Genomic DNA, 21,095 nt, shown 5'->3' with positions numbered 1-21,095 from the left:
ATTATTATCTTAGACACATTAATCTGTTTGGAGCCTAGGAGTGGTTGACATACTGTACGATACTGCAGTTTACTGTAAGATACTATAATTTACTGTAAGATAATGTAATTTACTGTAAGACGTTGCAGGTGACAGTAAGACACTGTAATTTACTGTAAGACATTGCAGTTGATAGTAAGATACTGTAATGTACTGTAAGACGTTGCAGTTAACTGCAAGATACTATAATTTACTGAAAGACATTGCATATTGCTGTATGATACTGTAATTTACGGTAAGATTACCTTACTGTAAGATACCGTAATTTACTGTAAATACTATATTTTACTGTAACATACTGTAATTTACAGTAGGATATTATAATTTACTCAAAGATACTGTAATTCACTGAAAGACATTGCAGATTACTGTAAGGTACGGTAATTTACTGTAAGACATTGCAGTTGATAGTAAGATACTGTAATGTACTGTAAGACGTTGCAGTTAACTGCAAGATACTATAATTTACTGAAAGACATTGCATATTGCTGTATGATACTGTAATTTACGGTAAGATACTGTACCTTACTGTAAGATACCGTAATTTACTGTAAACACTATATTTTACTGTAAGATACTGTAATTTACAGTAGGATATTGTAATTTACTCAATGATACTGTAATTCACTGAAAGACATTGCAGATTACTGTAAGGTACGGTAATTTACTGTAAGACATTGCAGTTGACAGTAAGATACTGTAATTTACTGTAAGACGTTGCAGGTGACAGTAAGATATTATAATTTACTGAAAGATATTGCATATTGCTGTATGATACTGTAATGTACTAAGACGTTGCAGTTTACTGCAAGATACTATAATTTACTGAAAGACATTGCATATTGCTGTATGATACTGTAATTTACGGTAAGATACTGTACCTTACTGTAAGATACCGTAATTTACTGTAAACACTATATTTTACTGTAAGATACTGTAATTTACAGTAGGATATTGTAATTTACTCAATGATACTGTAATTCACTGAAAGAGATTGCAGATTACTGTAAGGTACGGTAATTTACTGTAAGACATTGCAGTTGACAGTAAGATACTGTAATGTACTGTAAGACGTTGCAGTTTACTGCAAGATACTATAATTTACTGAAAGATATTGCATATTGCTCTATGATACTGTAATTTACGGTAAGATACTGTAATTTACTGTAAGATACTGTAATTTACGGTAAGATAATGTAATTTACTATAAGATACTGTAATTTACTGTAAGATTCTGTAATTTACTGTAAGATACTATAATTTACTGTAAGAAACTGTAGTTGACTATATGTTACTATAATTTACTGTAAGTTACTGCAGTTTACTGTAATACACTATGACTTACTGGATGACACTGCAGTTGACTCGACGATACTGCAATTTACTGTAAGACAATGCAGTTTGCTGTAAGATCCTGTTAATTTCCTGTATCAAGACCATAGTACTTGCTCTACTTAACGTGCTATATAAAATGTGCATCTATATAAGAGTGGTGAAGTCTTGTCGCGATGAAGTATCAATACATAGTTCATAATAATTTGCCAATATGCAGTATCTACGTAAAGTTCATAATATTTGCCAATATGCAGCATCTATGCAAAGTTCATAATATTTGCCAATACGCAGTATCTGCGTAAAGTTCATAATATTTGCCAATATGCAGCATCTATGCAAAGTTCATAATATTTGCCAATACGCAGTATCTGCGTAAAGTTCATAATATTTGCCAATGAGAGAGAAAATAATGCACAGTACGCGTCTACTACACAAGTAAATGCTCATCCCAATTGTTCTCAAAACTGCACGTGCTGCATATTGATCAGGTTCAATTGTTTCTGAGTGTCCCTGGGGCTAATAATATGCATGCATCAATCGACGGCAGTCAAGACAAATATAGATTACATTTTCGGTCCGATGAGTAGATTTTTTTCATCTTCTCCGTAATAAATCTGTGCGTGATGCTCTTGACAGTAGTGTCAAACTTTGTCATATTCTATTTAGAGCTATTTTGAGAAGAATTCGTTAAAAAAAAAATTCTTCTTCTACTTTTAGTAATGTCGGCCATATCTGAAATAGATCGACATGATTTATATCTGTTTCAAATCTTTCTGGTCAGGATGCTCGGTTCCGAATTTGGTTGAAACTAGTTAGTGACTTTTCTGTTTAGAAAAGCCTGAATTATTGATTGTTGAATGCCGGATGACGCACGACGGACACATACCAATAGCATGAGCTCACTAGACCTTCGTTGCTAGTGGTCTAAAATTGGTGGAAAATGGTCAACTGAATGAGCTAAAACTGCGCATTATATTTTTAAGCCATAACATTATTTCCTCATTAAATTCGTCATGTATTTATAACGTATTTAAAACAGTCACCTCACCCCATTTCAAATGGGGGGGGGGGGGACTTTTTCCTATTTAATTGTTAGGTCTGTGATTGACCGGGAAACATACTAATCTCAAACAAGTTGAATTTTAATGGTCAGTTGAGTACAATACAGGGCTAAATTCTAAAGACCAAATGAGAAGAAATACAGAGCTGACTTCTAATTGTCACTTAAATAAAAATTAACAGCTGGATTCTAATCGTCATTTGAGCAGAAAAACAGAGCTGAATTCTAATTGTCCATTAAATAGAAATACAGAGCTGAATTATGATGGTCAGTTTATTGGAACTATAGAGTTTTCTTTTAAGAAGTAGTAGGACTCGCTGACAAAAAATATATGTGAAACTGACGTAAATGTAAAATGTGAGGAAGGGTTGGCAGACAAAAGAACGAGTGGAAAATATAAAACTATATGCGTCTTCCACCTTTGCTGCAGATTGTAAATATAAAGTCCTGTCAACATGTGATTGGCGTTTTATATCTGTCATGCATGTATAATACCTCTGAGGCAAAATATTTTTTCACATAAGAAGTCAAGAAGTATATCATTTTGGGATGAAAATATCCTCGAGCAGGTCATGTGCGGTTGAATGTCGAGGCCTTGACTCTGAGGTTATGGTCCTGCCACAAGTTAATTTACTCAAAGCGATCTGCCTTCGGCAATCTACATTTTTCGAAGTGGACATATCACAATTGTATCCCTGAACATACTGTCAGATTTAATTCCAGCTAAAATGCATATCTCAAGAAAATGTTTTTGAATTGCATGAGCAACAATATTGGCACGAAATAGGCAGACATTTGGCTTCAATTATGATGTATACATAGTTTAATCTAAATATACCCAACATTCTGCCGTATTCAATATACCTTTTATGAGACTAGTGTTTCTTTCATAAAAGTCTTAGCAATGCTGTTTCCCATGACCAGATAGAGATGATGAAGAAGAAGTAGAAGTCTAAGCTCTCTTGAAAATTTCTGTCACTCATGACAGTGTAGATACGGCTACATCTTGGGGAAAACGGCGTTTGCGGAAGGTACGGGATTCTGTAACAATACAAGCCTCTTTGAGATTCCGACGCAAGAACTCATTTTATTGAAATACTCAACATATAAAAGTAAATTCCAATATCAATCTACATAAACTTAAATTACGGATATAAGAGAAAAAAAAATAAAACTATGATATTCCTTCACTTACCAACAGTATACATTTGTATAATTTCTGCCTTTTAGAAAATAATACAGATAATTAAATATTGAATAAATTCAGAATAGCTAAAGAATCTAAAATTCAATATTTCATACTAATACCGCAATCATTTAATAGAAATATATTTTACTGAATTTAATCTAAAATGTCAACATATTAAACTATATTATTTAAAGAGTATTTTATTTCTGAATTAGCTATTACTGAGTATGAAGTTGGTAGCGAACGTCTTTTTTATACTATAATCAATAATAGAATTACAAGTAAAAAATACGTTCTTCAAACAATTAAACTTTCCGATACATTATATTAAAGAATAGTAAAGAAATAGTAAAATAATCAAATGGTGCAAAGTACCGATGTTAGATTAACATCTTAACACTAAAACTCATTATACTATATTTAAAAAATAGTACGCAGACGGTATATTACCTGTAACGATACAAGCCTCTTTGAGATTCCGACGAATGGACTGATTCGTCAGACAGATCTCCTTGCTTTTATACACAGTTTCTAAGGGCTCAGCCAAATATGGTCATGCGTCTAGTTCTTGAGTTGCGCCAGAATCTCAAACTGAGGCTTCATAGTTTCTAACAGACTACCGTCTGGATCTATTTACATCATTAAACAGACAATTTTACCGCATCAACGCGTGGAGCTCATAGATTAGTCAGTTCGAGAATTTTTAGGAATCCGCTAATTCAGCAACTTACACAACTTATCGAGTGTAGTATTTTGCTGACTTGCGATACAGGGGAAATGTATAGTGCAAGAGAGTTTTGCCTTTTTGCTCATAAGGGCGCAATCTTCATTAAATAGTATATAATTGTAATACCGAAATAAATGAATTTAATCTCAGTATATTTTAGTAGAAAATTACTTTCAATGTAATTTAATCAAAAATTAACTTTAATACAATTTAGAAAAATTTCAATCTTATTACTTTCACTAAACAATTCTGTCCTAATATACCCAACAGTTTGTCCTATTCCAGCTATCTTTTTATTCAGTGGAGACAGTTTCGCCCAAAATGACCTCTGATATTTTAGGCTCTTCAGAGGAGAAGAAGCAAACATGGTCACAAACTAGCGTTGAAAGTGTCAATTCATATATAATTTCACAAGGACTTTACTGATGTTGTTGTTGTTGTTGTTGTTGTTGCAGGGTTTAACGCCATTTTTCAGCACATGGTAGGCTATACATGGCGGCCAGTATTATTGGTGGAGAAAGAACCCGGGAAAACACCGGAAAGAACCACCGACCCTCGAGAAGCTACTGACAAGCTTTCTCACATAACCACATTGGCCGAATCCGAGACTCGAACCTACGCAGACAGAGGTGAGATGGCAGTGATCCGTAACGGAGAGCGCTTTAGACCACTCAACCACTCGGGGCCCTACAAGGACTTTGCAAAATATGTGAAGTTGTCTTCTCTACTAAATAAGTGTAGTTCAAGGTCGGATGACACTTTTATTTCAACACGGATCATATGCGATGGCGGCGTAACTTGTGCGCTTAAATTTACCAACTTACTCTGTTTGATATTTGAAAAGTGTCTTATTTCAAAAGGCAAAAGGACAAAACAATCTCTTGATTCATCAATATGAGCATACATGTTGTACAGTATCCATGTTTTTGTCACTCAACAGGTACTCAGATTTACATAGATACCTGTATATGGATAACATCACTGTCTTCAGACACAGGAACTATAAATGGGAGGACTTTCTCTATTTCAACGACTTTTGCAAGCCTTCAAGAGATTTGCTTGCAAGCGAAGAATATTTCAAGATTTGAAACCTGAATCAATTTTTTACATGCATAAAATTAATAATAAAATAAAAAATAAAAAATCCAACAAAAATCCAATCAAATATCTTTGAGCCCGTTACTATAATCAAACGTACCTTACTGAAGACAGAACTCTTTGCCTCAAGTCTATATAAAAGTATTCCGCTGAAACTGGTTTCGCAGCTTTGTCCTTGCGTTGATGCATGTTTTATCTTTACCCCCTCCCCCTTAAATTCTGAGGACAAAGCCGTCAATGACAGAATAGTAATACTTATGTGATTATATCGCATTATTCTTCCGTGGGTGAGACAATATTGGTCAAACGTGTGAGGCGATTAGGTTCAAGATAAGTTTGCTTTCCGGATTCAAGTTCTAGAAGCAGGTTTAGCTGGAGCTTAATACAATGAAAACGCTTAAAGCTGCCACTTGTTTAATAGACAATTTACCATTCTGTCTCTAATTCGTGAAGTACACCACATACAGTTCACTTGTCTTTCATGTTTATTATTTTGTTTGTTGAAATTATGCATGGAAGGTGACATAGGCTCTCAAATTTATCTTGTCTTCGTTGATGCGATAGAAGCTGAGTCTTATTCCAATGGCAGCTGACAATTTCTCTCAAATTTATTTTAACTTTGTAGTCTTCGATGCGAGAGAGGCTGATTTGAATCATCCTGTAATTGGATCTTTCCAAATATGTATACAAGATGCTTGCCGATGTGGTAATTCTAATGTTACCTGTAATAGTCGTACTTCAGATCAAACACATTCCTTGTGGACTTAACCACGTCATTGGTCACTGCAGGCATATTCCTTTGACAATATGAAGTAATGGTGTTTCTCTATATCTGGTTACTGTTACATAGGTCATCAAGCATGTCCCTCTAGGTATTTCATATCACCTTCCTCGTATTGAACACTTCATCTTTCGGTCTACGTCACACAGGGGACCCTTAGGGCACAAATCAGTTCACTTTCATTTTCTGTGTATAAAGGTGATCGCGTACAAATCACTTTCCCCATACATATGTTACTGAAGTATGAAATTACCCTCCAGTAATTAAGTAATGATCACAAGATGGACGGTGAAAACGGCTCATGCACCATTTACAGTGATATGTCATGCATGTTCAGCGTAAATTACCTTTCCTGGGGCCTAAATATCTTTCATTAACTTCCATTACGGTACATCCGATGACCTGTAAGTTAAAATGCGATGATCTGATGATTACAGTATGGCAAAGTGAAAACTTTGACCTACATGAAAGACGTTCTTGTGCCGAGGAAATAAATCTCATTCTGTGACTAAGTTCTGGCTAACCGACCACACAGTAGCAGCAAATAAACATAAAAATAGACGTGAACAGAGGTACAATCAATACAAATAAACTCCCCAAAACAAATAACTAGGAAAATGTATTCATTTATTTCTGAATTGAAAATGATGTGTATACACATTTAACTGCTTGAATGGGGAACATATCCAGATGTCATAACATTTTTTTGTGTCTTTGTTGAATTAAAAGGTAAAAAAAGGAGCATTTCCGATTAATATATGATTTCTAGGGTAATTGTTGATTATATTTTGGTTTGCTTAAAGCAAAAATAAGGTAGATCAAGAATTATATGAATTGTTCACATCTGCAGATTCCCATCGTATACGATAAAAAATAAACATGTACTACTGAGCATTTAAATAGATTTTCCAGACAAGTGTTTATTCTAAACAAAATCTTTGTTTTCGGTGGTCCTAAAGCATCGCCATTTAACTAACTGTACGCAAAAATGTACCAACTTTCAACAAATAATAAATTTTGATCCTAAAAATAGTGACTTAGTTAGGAATAAACGTGTCTAGATTAGTAATTGGGAGATAATGGGGTTGGTTTATATGGGGTGGGGTGGTGCTGTAGGACACAGAAAAACTTTAAATATATAGGTGCCTTGTCAAAGGACACAATACAATAACCGGTGTAGTCGATCCTATAGTGGGAATCGAACTGACGTCCTTGTGGTATTGAATATAATGCAACTCCTTAACCAATGTTCCACCATGGTCCTAGAAAAGAAAAGAAAACAGTAACAATATGAGAAATGTCCTGTACTGGGATCCTGAGCATCATGTAGTTTAGACCAACAAGTTATTCTCTCCTACCTTTTATTATTCTTTTTATTATTTTCTGACATTACTTGCCATGTTGGAGAATAACCGTACAGGACAAATCAATGCCAGATAACCTGCATGGGATAGCAGTTCGCTTATGAATGTTCGATAGGCGCATGACGGATTGCTAAAAAGCAGCGAGCGTTTAGAAAGACTGAATGCAATTAAGCAAACGAAAATGGCCGACCGAGTTTAAAGGTCAGTCCACTTAAATGAGATGATTAGTTGTGAGACGCTCGAAATTAGAATTAGAGTTTCTACGTGGACAAGTTTCTACTATCAAATTCTCCGTTGTACATTTTTTTCAATGCCATAATCAGTAATGTCAGAAAATAATAAATGGCCGAGAACGACTTGTTGGGTCTTACAGTGGCATAATCCCTGCTGATTTAAAAGCAATACGGGTCTAAACAAATAAGCAGCAGGATACTTAAACAGGAAAATAATTCCTAATTTGCATTTTTTTTAAATGCGACTTCCTGTTGCAATTTTTATATTTTAGTGACGTATGTTTGAATCAAAGCAATTACTGATATCTTTACCGATGAAATAACCTTGTTGACAACATTTCATGTAATGCAGTATACCCAATATTAAAACTGAAACGATATCAATAACTAGATGATTTAAATCGTAACCCTTTATCTGTCCCTTCATCAACTGCATTTTAAAAGCAATTATTGCACCGTAATTTACTTAAATATGACATACAGAGCTAAATTATCCCCTTCATTTGTTTTAATTTTGCACCTTCAAATGATAGCTACATATAATATTTTTGATTGGCAATATTTGATGGCATTATTGGATGGCAATATTCGATGGCATTATTTGATGGCAATATTCGATGGCATTATTGGATAGCATTATTGAAATAAACTTGTTATGGACTGAAGATGCGGAATATAACTTCTTCCTCAACCAGAGATTTGGCTATAAATGCATAAATGTAACATGGTCCTCTAATAGAATAATTCATGCGAATCTGTTTTTTTAATAATAGATGATAACTCATTCCATACTTAACCTAGGCAGCATGACTAATATAATTACAAAATGCTGATTCTGCTACCGTTCAACTATTCCTGTTACCGCTCAACTTCTTCTGCTACCTCACATCAACTATTTCTGGTTCCACTCAACGATTTCTGCTACCACCCAACTTCTCCTGCTACCACCCAACTTTTCCTGCTTCCTCTCAACTACTCCTGCTCATTAATACTGGCCGCCATGTATAGCCTATCGTGCTGAAAAATGGCGTTAAACCCCACAACAACAACAACTACTCCTGCTATTATTAATGCCACTGATGATGTTACACGGCACTCATATAGGCCTACTGCTTGTATGACTTCTTTTCGTTTTGCATATTATAGTACAATCTAATTTTTTCATTTATTCAATTGATAATTTCACATTGACGTCATCACTGACATTCAAACAATCAACACCGCTATCGGACGCATTCGAGTTGGTGAATGTCTCAGTTTTTGTCCTTATAGACATTAAATAACGAAGAAAATCATTCTATCCGACTATTTTTGTTTTAAAACAAAATATTTATTGCCAATAACGTGTTGAAATGTATTCTCAAGATTTTCCAAAATTCATTTTGAGAAATTCTATGATGACGAAATAAGATGACACTTGTAAGGCAAGATCAACGATAAGGCATGATTAAACCAAAAGCTTTCACTTACCGGAACCGAAGTCTGTTGTGACCTGTTTGTAGAAATCATCAATATCTTTCTTTCTACATCTCTACCAATTATTGGGGGGCCCCGAGTGGCCGAGTGGTCTAAAGCGCTCTCCGTCACGGATCACTGCATCTCACCTCTGTCTGAGTAGGTTCGAGTATAGGGCTCGGCCATTGTGGATATGTGAGAAAGTTTGCCGGTAGCTTCTCGTGGGTCAGTGGTTCTTTCGGGGGTTTTCTCGGGTTCTTCCTCCACCATTAATACTGGCCGCTATGTATAGCCTATCCTGTGCTGAAAAATGGCGTGAAACCCTAAAACAACAACAACAAAAACCAATTATTGGCGCACCCTTGTACATCGAGTATTACGGTCAAAGAGTGCTCATTCACACTCATCGGCCCTGAACTTCAGCAGATGCGAGATGCGCCTACTCTGTTTCGAGCAGCACGGAGTGATCTTTTACCTGCACAGAGGAATGTCGTTTAACGATCCTATTCGACAGACGGCTTACTGTTTAAATTCAAATTCTGAATATTATAGTTTTTGTTTTGTTTTGCTTTTCAAAAAAAATTTTGTTATTTATTATTTTGTGCACTTGGGCTGAAACCGATTATTTATATCAACGAAACCTGACTGTTTGGAAAATTGATCTGACGTGGAATATTATGCTTATGAGTTCAGTTATTCGAAATATTCGATAGAATGTCTGTCTCTACATAACATACCACCAGCCTCTGCAGTATCAGTTTTTACTTATCTATTTTACACACGGTTCAATAAAGTCACTGTTTATTGTCCCGTATGCGCTTTCTTTTTCAAACACGTCAGAATTCAGAACATGGAATTCACAGTTCGAAGGTTGATGGCGTATCCACATATATCTATTAGAACGTGAAAATTGGCTAAACTAGAGAAAAAATATTTTTTAATATTAGAAATTAGACATATTATTAGAATATCAATTTATAATAATAGGACACCGGTTTTTAGTGTTAGAAAATATGCCGATTTTCTAATATTCGAACACGATTTTCTTTTTTTAAATTTATATATTACTAAATACTATCAGAAAACTTCCCTCTCCATTTCTAATATTAGAAAATCTGTTGTTTTTTTTATTTAAAGAAATAACGTTAATAAATAACGATAATCTGATACTAGAAAATATTAATATTAGCAAATTTTCATTTTCGTTATAACTTTGTGCCCTGGACGAATATTAGCAACTTGATTTTCAACCACTGACCAACGAAATAAATAATCTGCGACGGTGACCAGTCGGCGACCGCAACCTAGCCTTCCTCTGGCGACTCTAGAGTAACTGGTAACTTTATGTGAACTGATAGCAAATCGTTCAAAAGATAATGACTGTCTAACTATCAATCTAACCAATGTACTGAGAAAACTAAACTTGTGGAGAAAGATTTGCCATACGTAGAAATTATTTGGTAGTCACTCACTATCGGAAATCACGTGCTAAAATGTGAAGACAAAATATTCGCGGCATGAGTTGTATCATTCTAAGCACAATCCCGTATTTTAATTAAGATGGGTTCCGTGTGTGGCCTTTTCTTTGTGTGGTCTTATTGCTTCTTATCAACATGCGTAATTATTACTTCGTAATGTAAATATTGACTTTGTGTCATCGAACTTATCTTTCTTCCTAATACGTATTCGGGTATTTTTTTATTTATAAGCATACTATTACTACTACTACTACCGCTACCACCACCACCACCACCACCACCACTACTACTACTACTATTACGATACAAAGGTTTTGTACAGTAACCTGCGTGTACCTTTACAATTTTCGTTTACTTATAATTACGGAACCCCGATTGGCCGAGTGATACAGATCGCAAACAGATTTCATCCCTGTCCGCGTGAGTTTGAGTCTTGACTCGACCGTAGTGGGTATGTGAGAAAGTTAGCCAGTGCCTTCCCGTTGGTCAGTAGTTCTTCCTGTGTTCTTCCTCAACCAAATATAGTTGCCGCCCTTTATAACCAATCATGTGCTGAAAAATGACGTTAAACCCTATATAGTAATCGTTTTATTAATGAATAAAGTGCTAGTAGAGACAAGTTCAGTGTTGAGCAAAATAAAGTGAAGGTAGATTATCCCTTTCATAGAAAACATCTCTTGCCCGCAAATAACAAGCCTTTAGGGTATACCTTAATTTCAAAGAACTCGTTAAATGATGGAAAGCAGCGTTGGTCCAATGTATAATTTTGTCGTACCTACCAATCCATCAAAGAGTTGTACTGAAGTAAATTAGTCATAGTAACATCGTGTTAAAAACGGAATATAGTGTCTGCTGGCCATTTCTTTATCATTACGGACTGGCAAATATGTGATAACAAGGTGAAGGGCCAGTCTATCAAGCAAACTCGTATCTACTGCAAGGCTAGTATAAAGTGTGCATACATTTGCCTAAAGCCGTATATGAATAATACGCATGTCAATTTTATTGGAGCAAGAACCTTCTGAAAGAAATTAATCATGACGAAAGCATGTCAATTACATTCAGTCATCCTGTTGACAGCATTCTCACATGAGCACGCTTTATTATTACAGAACACAACGATCCAATTGATCGTGATACACTCTACCTCGTTATGAAGCATTATTAGAAAATCAGTTGCTCGAATGCGAATGAATAAATAAATAAATAAATAAATAAATAAATAAGTAGCGCTTAGTATTGCAGGTGAAATTTGTATTTTGAAGAAATATTTTAATTAGAAATATACCTTATTAGTAATCTTTTGACATAATTGTCACGGTGTTATGACAACGTTGCCAGTAACACACACACACACAGACACACACACACACACACACATTCTCTCTCTCAGCAAAATGCAGTATTTATACCATCAATGCACTACATAAATCTCTGCAGTTACATGAATATTAAATAATTCATAATTTTTTCGATGTAATGATGTACAGTGCCGGATTAAACCCTGTGGAGACCTACTTAGGCAGCTGAAATCTTGGCCCCACCCCGCAAATTATCTCCACAACGTTTTTAATTTTACCAACAATTTTAATAAACCAATTTTTTTACACAAAACAAATGTCAATAATTATTAAAGTTATTAAACTGATTAACATTTTATGTTATCAAACAAAAATTATTAAATATTATTTTGATCCGTTGGCGCAGGGCCTCTAAAAGGCGTGAGGCCCACAGGCAGGTGCTTATTAATCTGCCTATGTGGTAATCCGGCACTGATGATTTGTAAGAAAACAAACGATCAAATGCGAACTGGGTCGACAAGGAAATGATAAAATAAGTTGTATAGTTTTTATACGTTTGCAGATTTAACACGTCTGGGACAAGAGGGTGACCAGATAGACCTTGCACCAAAAGAGGATCCAGCTTTCTCCGCAGTTTTGGTTTGTGATTTCTTCATTCGAGTCGAAAGTAAGGAACGATCGTAGCTCATGTTATGTGTTATTTCGTGTAATTGACGTAGTACATGCAGTTTATTAAACACTTGAACTCAACTTTAACACCTATCCAGTATAAGTAAACAATTGTGTATCGTCGTCATAGTATGACCAAAAATTTAAGTGACATCGTGTGTGTGTGTTGGATTTTTAACGTAGTTTTCACATTTTTGCAGTCATATAGCTACGAGGTCTGCAGTGTGGCAGTTTATAGTGATGTCTGGCACTGATGCATCATGCCGCAGACACTGTGCAACATGCCCCACCTAGTCACATGAGTCACATTATCCTGACACTTGGCCGACCAGTCCTAACACTAACATTTTAACGTTGAGCGCCAAGCGTGACAGTTGCTAGTACCATTTTTTACATAAGTGTTTGATATGATTCAGTCGAGGTTCGAACCCGCGACCTCACGCATCCGATGCAGACGCTCTAACCACTAAGGGAACCGGAGCGATTAAGTGACGTCATTACCAAGGTTCAAAATGCGTGATCCAAATTTATGTCCCAAACATTTTTTTTGAGAAAAGAAATCACATTAGGTGACGGGGCAATTATTTATATTTTTTTCGAAAGCTCTCTGTAAAATATATATTGTAATTGTACATTGTAAATCACAATTTGACAGTAATCTATTCTGTTCAACAGTGCAGTGAAGGTCTCATGAGTATTAGTTTATAGCAATTAATTTTGTCACCCTCTTTAAATGAAGTAATAATAGTAATAATAATATTTATTTGTAATGCAGGTCACTGGCCCGTGATACCTATCCAAACATCATGCGGTACAAAAAGATGTTATGGTGTGTAATAAAAGATCATTGTATCTGTTGAAAGTAATATACATGAAAGTAAATCGTTATTGCATTTTTCGAAACGGGTGAGATACAAGTATATACTACACAGTAATCAGACAAACGAATTTATGAGTAACCCTAAAACTTGCATGGAGCACGTTTTGTGATATTGATCTAAAGTCTCAAGTAACAGTAACGGTGTATCTAATCTTTAAGACATTTTATAGTAAACACTGCTAAATAAGTCATCAGCATTTTACTAGTATCAAGGACCTAAACTTATCTAAAGTTGGATTTTTTATCTATACAAAGATGGATAAATATTTTCTCCGTATTCTTTAAATAGCAGACAAGTCGTAATAAAATTTTATTCTTATTATTGTTATTATTCCTCTCTCTGATGACTGCATAAGTGATGTTTCCCACGCAATACACTATTCATTTAGTCACTGTGTTCCTTTTACTTTGCGTAACTAGGTGAATGTTGTCCGCCAGATGGGGCCAAAAGCCACTCTATTTTTTGCGATATTATATCAGTGGCATCAATTAGTTTCTTTGTTGCTAGACAAACGATTGAATGTACACCCATCAAACTAACAGAGCAATTTTCCCCCAAACTTTTGACCTGGACCAAACTCTTAAAACATTATACCAAGTTTTATGTCTTTCAACAGATCTCTTTTAAAGGAAGAATTATTGGTTGTTTTGCATACAGTGTTGATAGAACGAGCTAATGAAAAGATTAGATATTAACAATTGTACACACAGAGCTGACAAGTGGCCAAACACTGGCTGTCACTTATTGATAACAGAGTAATTTTCCAACCCAATCAGATGATTGTGTTTGCTTCTTTTGACAAGCAAACAGTACCCCTGTGTAATATTTGCCCACCTAGGTCTACATTCGCATAGTTCATGTACAGTTCATCGATATAAGGCCAGTAGTTCTTACAAAGCTGGGTAGGAGGTTGCATCGTATAAAATGTATAGTATGGTGTTTTCATGATACGAAACAAATGTTATGAATAAAAACATGCCTTTAAATTCGAAGAAGTATTTGATTGTAACTACCATCAACCTACCTTATTACAAACCGTCAAGACCGCTTAAAAACGGGTATTTTCGAAGTAGCGTTTTGCCCCTATGATATTAGCTTCGAATGACGATGTCGTGTTCAAAACGATCACTAGAATCTCTTTTATCTTAACGGCTTGATATGAATATCGAGTACACTGCAATATTATGTACCGTTTATACTCGCTTTTATGTCTAGTCCAACTGCAAACAACAAAGATCCTGTTCTGCTGTAGCATAATGCGCCTGTAGATAAGAGTCTATGTTGCTTATTCTACGGATTAATCCTTAAAAAATGCACAGATCCAGATCTGCCGGCGCATAATGCGACGGCAGATCTGTATCTGTGCAGTTTGCAATTGAACTCGTCTTGCACGAGAGTATATAAGGTACATGTAGATATATTACTAGGATACATGTAAAATAAAATGTTAGGTAGAATAAAAATTGTCCTTGTACTCCAGTTCTTAAAACGGAAGAAATTCGTGCCCAGATAGGTTTGGCACTTATTAGGTTGTTGATTTTTATGGATGTTTGGACCAAAGCTCGCATAATTTTGTGAACGTTTGTGATTATTATGGTCATGAAGTTGGTGCATAATGATGCAAACTACGGTTAAAGGGAGATAACACTCCACTTGGTCCTGAACCAAGAGACTTACAAGGTGGATACCAATTTAAGTATACTAAGAACCATTTCAGCCGCCGCCTTTTGGCCATTGCAATGCAAGGTGAGGGATGGGGTTTAAGGGGTTAGGGCCTAAACCTCTCTCTTTCTCATACATACATCCATCCATCCATCCATCCATCCATCCATCCACCCATCCATCCATCCATCCATCCATACATCCATCCATACATACATACATACATAGTTATCTATATAAAAAAATAGAAGATGAAAATACATGTATTTTTAGTGATGCAAGAAAAATACAGACAATAACGTGTTCAAACCCGACATTATTTCACAAAGAATGTTAATTTTCTCGCCAGGCGATGATAGCATTTTGTGAAGATATATATAGTGTGCGATAAATACTACAGTTTACATGGTAAATGTTGCTAAATATTTGATACTATTCTTGACAATTGTGTCGATTAATCAAAACCGAAAAATATGCATCTTTAAATATATGCATAAAATTACAAGATTTCATAGTCATGTTAAACATTTCCATTATTTTTATGCAAATCAGATTCACGCGCGAATTCAAATTCCAAGTTTGTGTAAGCGATATAAACAATGTTAGAATATTAATTAGTTGGTATTTTACTCCTTATCTTTAATATCCTTTATTGACCGATACGTATATGCATGTATGTATGTATGTATGTTATGTATGTGTGTGTGGTGTATATATGTATGTAATGTATGTATGTATGTGTGTGTGTGTGTGTGGTGTGTGTGTATGTATGTATGTAGGTATGTATGTGTGTGTGTGTTTCTAGCGCGTTCGGCAAACCTTTCAACCAAAGTTACAGGCATGACATATCAAGGTCAATTAGTAAACATTACTTAAGATCTAGATAATCGGATCCCATAAAATCATGGCGTGTTGAATTAAACTCCGTACAGAACTGATAGTATGGTGATCATGCCGTGTTGAATTAAACTCCACACATAACTGATAGCATGGTGGGCAAGTTCGAGTATAAATCAAACTGAAGGCACCAGCGTTTGCTTGTCTAAAGTACCAGTAACCTTGCCGGATTATGTTTTCATTTAATTTTCACGACTTGTGTCAAAGAAAAGTAATTTCAGTCCCCTACTGAGAAATTGATTCCCCTTAATTGTACTAGTGGGAGCGAATCTGAAATTTAGAATGTCGATTCACCTGACTGCACGGGTATATATCGTAATAAATTTGAGTCATAGGCTATTTGTATTTCATCTCCGTTTATTACTTTGATAGATTTAACTGATAATTTTTCGATTACGTGGAGTCGGTTTTGGGAAGATATTTCCCATCCGAATGATTGTCCAATTTCGACGAACAGGTAGAATAATGTACAGTATTCGTCAGACGTTTTGACAGCATGGATTAGTTTCGCAAACTGCATCCTCCCTAATTTCTTAACGTAGGTAATTCTCTTTATAGTTGTAGGTATACGTGCTTATTAATTTGAGATAAAAATAATTCTCTGTATTAGATGTTTGGATCGTGTTTACTATTATATGCACGAAGTTCTAATATTCGACTCGGAAAGGCTAACTTTTAAGCCATGCGATTATGAAACACAAGAAGGCCAGGCAAGTGTGAAATCAATGTTTTGTGATGTGTGATTATTGGGTGATTAGGGAAATTAAATGTAGTATTAGCGCCAAGGCTTCCTTGATAACTCTCTCCTCGACACAAAAATCCGTATTAAGTGCACTATTTGTGGTTCCCCATCAAATGCAGTTTGTTTTCAATCATTTATTTATGTATGTTAAAAAGGCAAAGGATTATTGGACAATCTACATTTCATGTCGGACCAAAAGCCGGGAACTTGATAATAATGCCTAATCCATCGGAAGCAAATGACCTAATAACATATAAACGGTATTCTTCTTGACCATTATTAACTCCATAAAAAGACCGAGATTGATAGAAAATAGCAGGTTTCCAATCTTAAGTTGCTTGGGAAGAATTTTCCCCTAAGAATAATTTCATATACACAAGCATCTCTACCATATGAAAGGGTACCTATCTCATTTTCAAGTAATTCTGTCAAAAAGTGTAAATATTTGAGCTAGCAGATAATCAGGCAATAGACTCCTATTGATGAGGGTCGTGTGGAAATGTCCAAACACTGTGGTCAGCTTGGTATGCCAGTCAGTGAAGATCAAAACAATTTGTTGATAATGACTCAAATGAACTACAAAATGCCATCAAAAGAAAGCTGAAGTCATATAAGATTAAATACCTTTATTATTAATATAATAATTATGCTGAGAGTATCTCATTGATAGTATGAAACCAGTTATATCTTTAGCAAAAAAGAGCATTTCGTCTCTGTCTGTATGTCTGTCTCTGCCTCTGTTTGCCTCTCTCTTTCTTTCTCTCTCCACCACCGTTTTCACCAGATCAACATGTTAAAGAGGAAAATAATCTCTGCGATCACAAAAAAGAAATGTACATCAATGGAAAAGTGAAATTGTACCTTATTTATTGAAGAATAAGTGCCCTGATTGTGAATAGAGAAGATACAAATATAACAAAGTAATGTGGACATTGTAATGTTGTATTATTATGTATGATCTACTGTATTATTCCAGTATGATATATTGTCTCATTTCAGTATGATCTATTGTAGTATTCCAGTATGATCTATTGTAGTATTCCAGTATGATCTATTGTAGTATTCCAGTATGATATATTTTAGTATTCCAGTATGATCTATTGTCTAATTCTAGTATGATCTATTGTAGTATTCCAGTATGATATATTTTAGTATCCAGCATGATATATTGTAGTATTCCAGTATGATCTATTGTAGTATTCCAGTATGGTATATTGTAGTATTCCAGTATGATCTATTGTCTCATTCATGTATGATCTATTTTAGTATTCCAGTATGATATATTTTAGTATTCGTATGATTTATTGTCTCATTCCAGTATGATCTATTGTATTATTCCAGTTTGATCTATTGTATTATTCCAGTATGGTCTATTGCATTATTCCAGTATGATATATTGTAGTATTCAAGTATGATATATTGTATTATTCCAGTATGAACTATTATAGTATTCCAGTATGATCTATTGAAGTATTTTAGTATGATCTATTTTCTCATTCCAGTATGATCTATTGTATTATTCCAGTATGATCTATTGTAGTATTCCAGTATGATCTAATGAAATAGATTTATTTAAGCAGCAAAGCAGCTTGTTTTTCGAGGTCACACACTCACAGTTTTGCTTCTCCTGTCGAATCACCTCATACTCGTGCTTTGTTTACACGAAGCAGGTCAAATTCCCAAACTAAATTTGTATTGTTCTCGACATAGTTCATGTAATCAGGTTCACAATGCGAGGTTTTCATCAAAAATTGTTTCGAAAAGGTTGAGCGACGATGTTTCAGACGTACAGATAGCTAACACAGCACAGTATCTATGTATTCTCGGAAAAGCTGAGGAAGAGGGGCTGTTGATTGTAGTATAGTCATTTGTCAGGGTAAACGTGGATTAATTATAAACCATCACAACATTTGGATGCTTGCAGCATTCAACGTATACTTTGTCATCTTTTTGTTTACTTATTTTGTTTATACAGTAAACCAAGATATTTCACTCTTAACATCTAGGAAATTTCAGCGAACGTAAAAAGAATAAACGAAAGAAACTTGTTCAACGAAGACAACATTATGTAATATCCGCAGTCAGAAATAACAGTTTTTCTTTATTAGAAAACAAGCAATAGATGTAAAGATTACATCATTCTTTTTGCAATACACGTACTCTAAACAGAGATAAAATGAACTGTAAATGTGTATGACTGATACACATGTACCTTATGTGGGACATTTTGAAACAATGTCTGACTTATAAAACTTTACTGTATAACCTTTTATCCTGCTATTCGTTTATTTATTTATTGATGTTATGTCTGTGCTTGACAAAAATTAAACAAAACACACAAACACAGATATACACCACGCGACATAATATCACCCTATAATATGCAACCTTGCCAAAAACATTTGAGGATCGTAAATATGAGCTGTTAAACAATGTAAGATTTTAACTGTATTCTACAATTTTAGCTCATTAAAATTTCCAGTTTTCCATGCAACGATAACCTTTTCTTTCGATGTCGAGTAAACAATGGCTTTATTTCACGATCTTTGATCATGTGCCAGTCACTGCTTATATATATACAAACCTGATAGTTTTTCAATGCTGGCTTGATAAGGCACACTTTTAAATTGTGAAATAGATTACGTAGTACTTAGTACATGCGTACCTAACTTACACACCTTGCCATATAGAAGATGTAGTAACATGTCTATACACGGGTCACTTAATCACAATATTTTCAATTAATAGTATTTAGCGTCAGTAATATTTAACTTACAAAAGAATAAAGTTTGGTATTCTGAAAATACATGAAAAGAATATACCCTAGTTAACTTTTTTCAGCATTGTTTATTACAAACAATTCAGTGTTCAAAATATTAAAATTCTCAATCAACAGAATTCTTCAATTAATTTTGTTTTATCATACTCATCGGAGTAAATATAGCTCCTGTTGGTAAGAAACCCATTGTAAAACCTACCTTCTTTATTCTATACTTTTCAATAAAAGTAACATGGCTTTTTAAAAATCAGTCAATAAACCAATCAGCCAATCAGCCAACTAACCAACCAACTAACCATTCAATCAATCAATCATTCATTCATGCAATCAATCAATCAATCTTAGGCTGTTTTCCTCGCCTTAACAATTTTAGTCATATCGCTACGATGTCTGCAGTGTGGCATGTAATAGCGATGTTAAGCACTGGGACATCGTGCCGCAGACATGTAGCATCGTGTCCCACCCAGTCACATTATCCTGACACCACGCCAACCAGTCCCAACACTAACCCCTTAATGCTGACCAAAACGATAGATGTAGCAAATATACAACTCACTGATCACATTATTAGTCGGAGCATTCTTTCGCAGTTGTAGACATTATGAGATTTCACAAAATACTTAGAAAAGATTTGGAATTTTGTTTTAAACTTGACCCTAGGCGTCGAAACCCGTTTGTTTTCGACCTGTTGTTTAACGTTCCCAACTAGACGTTGTTAACGTTATGGGGTTGTATTTTTGTGTGTCTGTGCATGTGTTATATAGCAAGACATTGTATTCAAACGTTCCATATATATATATAAATTTGATTCATTTGATATATTCCTAAGTACAGTACCGTGTACATAGTGACAGGTCAGTGGTATCTTCTTTATGTGTGGTATCATAGTGAATATATAGTGCCATTACACATTTTCGTGTCGCTTCATTAGAACAGTAATGATATCACATTACTAACAGAAACCACATCAGCTTGTTATAATTTATCCAAGTAAAATAAAAAAATGTGAATGATTGCCTCGTAAACTTTAAATTTTAAAAATAGAGATAAACAGTCCAGGACTAACGTGATCCAAGATTAAGAGCAAGAGAGGGTGCAATGTTAACGCAAGGTCAGTCGCGTTCTAGGTCATTTGAAACAGGTCTCACAAACTGATATTTTCCAGAATAGTTATTAATAAAGGCAGATTAGAAAGGATTATTCTGGATTCTATGGGAGTGATAAAAAGTTTTGGTTGTTAAAGTACTAATCCTCATTTGCTAAGCTAAACGAGAGGGTGTGATATAACGCGATATTAGTCAGTGCACACCTAATACAAAAACCATAAGATGATCACAGATCACCATCACCTCCTGATACACCCAAAACAAAAACCATAAGGTGTGGTGGAGATCGCACATCACCA

At 34.8% G+C, this 21,095-nt stretch overlaps 1 long non-coding RNA gene across 1 annotated transcript in view; it reads left to right on the top strand.

The window, feature by feature from the left end:
• The window catches only part of LOC149805686 (uncharacterized), a 105,390-nt gene extending 91,575 nt beyond the window's left edge, over positions 1–13,815 (top strand). Inside the window, exon 2 of the long non-coding RNA XR_016414973.1 lies at positions 12,623–13,815. This is a non-coding gene — a long non-coding RNA (uncharacterized LOC149805686). The remainder of the gene's footprint in view (positions 1–12,622) is intronic.
• Positions 13,816–21,095: the final 7,280 nt, after the last annotated feature.

The sequence above is a fragment of the Sinohyriopsis cumingii genome, chromosome 2 (genome assembly GCF_028554795.1).
Source record: "Sinohyriopsis cumingii isolate HCF-2022 chromosome 2, ASM2855479v2, whole genome shotgun sequence".
Lineage (NCBI taxonomy): Eukaryota > Metazoa > Mollusca > Bivalvia > Unionida > Unionidae > Sinohyriopsis > Sinohyriopsis cumingii.
Note: the sequence above shows the minus strand (reverse complement) of the source record. Positions and strands in the feature narration are given on the sequence as shown.